The 1945-nt window shown below is 37.9% G+C and overlaps 1 pseudogene; it reads right to left on the bottom strand.

Moving 5' to 3' along the window:
- Positions 1-515: 515 nt before the first annotated feature.
- Positions 516-1429, bottom strand: LOC117797950 (annotated as a pseudogene).
- Between the last annotated feature and the right edge of the window lie 516 nt (positions 1430-1945).

Raw genomic sequence — 1945 nt, 5'->3', positions numbered from 1 at the left:
TGAGGGAAGCTACTAGTTTGAGGACACAAGTACAGAAAAATGAAGGAAATTAGCTGCATTATATTAGAATATGTTGTGCAAGTCATGATATACACTATCNACCAGGTGAGGGAAGCTACTAGTTTGAGGACACAAGTACAATANTGAAGGAAATTAGCTGCATTATATTAGAATATGTTGTGCAAGTCATGATATACACTATCATCTTTGATATCTGTACAAATTAAGTAATCAACCAAAGCCCTCAATTCATCTTTTGCTTTCTGAGGTAATTTTGCTATGCCATAGCATTCTTACGGCATTTTCACTTCTGCATTCCTCAGTGGGTAGATGAGTGGGTTGAGAAAAGGTGTCCTGATACTATAAAATAGGGACACCAGGGCAGTTTGAGGGCAGAATTATAGTAAAAATTATGGAATACAAGTACATTATATCAGAGTGCATTGGGCAAGTGAGGATATACGCCATCATATTTGATATCTGTACAGGTTACGGAATCAACCAAAACCATCAATTCATCTTTTGCTTTCTGAGGCAATTTTGATACACCATAGCTTTCTCATGGCATTTTTCACTTCTGCATTCCTCAGTGTGTATATGAATGGGTTGAGAAATGGAGTCCCTATGGTATAAAATAGAGTTACCATTTTGTCAATGGGGAAAGTGGTTGGGGGGCGTGTATATATGAATATACATGGAACAAAGAATGAGACTACTACAATGATGTGAGAAGTGCAAGTAGAGAGAGCTTTTTTCCTCCCCTCTGCACTGTGGTTTTGCAATGAATGCAAGATGACAATGTATGAGATCATCAGAATCACAAAACTGCTTGTGCAAATTGCCCCACTGTTAGTCGCCCACTCTAGGTTGATCAGATAGGTATCCATGCAAGCAAGTTTCAGCAAGGGCTGCAAATCACAGCAGTAATTGTCAATCATATTGGGTCCACAGAAAGGCAATTTCAAGGCCAGGATAACCTTGGTAATAGAATGGATAAAAGATCCCATCCATGCAAGAGCAATCAAGATGATGCACACCTGCCTTCTCATGATGGTTGGGTTCTGTAAGGGCTTACAGATGGCCACATAGCGATCAATGGCCATGAGGATGAGCACAAAGACCTCCATGGTGCCAAAGAAATGTAGTGCGAAGACTTGAGACATGCACTCATTGTAAGAAATGGTTTTTTTTGCAGAGAGTGAATCCACAAGTAGTCTGGGGGCTGTGGATGCTGAGACAAATAAAATAGGAAATAGTACATGGGGCTCCCTAATGTCCGGCTGGACTTGATGGTCACAATAATAAGCAAATTCCCTACCACCGTTCCCACATAAAAAATGAAGAAGATTACAAATACCATTTTCTGTTTCATAGCATCTTGGGTCAATCCTAACAGTATGAACTCAGTTACGCTGTGATTTTGCTGCATTATTTCAGGCAAAGAGGAGATAGCACAGGTTAAAAATTATTAATCTGCAAATAAAAACAATATTATGCAATGAATACTCCATTTGGAGGTCAAATCCATATGCTTGATCATGGACGTGACATTTATCAGTGGTTAATCCCTTATCTTACGTGTTGTTTTCTTCTGAATGAAGTGGAAATCATAATATTTATTTACAAACTATATAGCTGATTGCTAATGGAAACAATGAAATATATCAATAATGAAAGAGTATCTGATTCTTCAGGCATAGAAAACATTAATTTTGGGGATTTGGATTGAGGGGTTATCTTTCTGAGCTGAATGTCTTTATTTACAGCAAGGACCTATTAGAGTGAGAATGTTGCAAAATGGAGTAAACTCTTGCTTTCTGCATATTTTCTTAAGACGCAAGGAAAGACTGGGACTAAAATAAAAGGTAAATAGAGAATGTTTGGCATAAATCAAACTATTCTTTTCAAATTTCAAATGACCCACAGAAGCTCCAAGTCATATATG

Source organism: Ailuropoda melanoleuca, unplaced genomic scaffold (assembly GCF_002007445.2).
Source record: "Ailuropoda melanoleuca isolate Jingjing unplaced genomic scaffold, ASM200744v2 unplaced-scaffold19907, whole genome shotgun sequence".
In the NCBI taxonomy this organism is placed as follows: Eukaryota; Metazoa; Chordata; class Mammalia; order Carnivora; family Ursidae; genus Ailuropoda; species Ailuropoda melanoleuca.
This window is presented reverse-complemented; position numbering and strand designations above follow the sequence as displayed.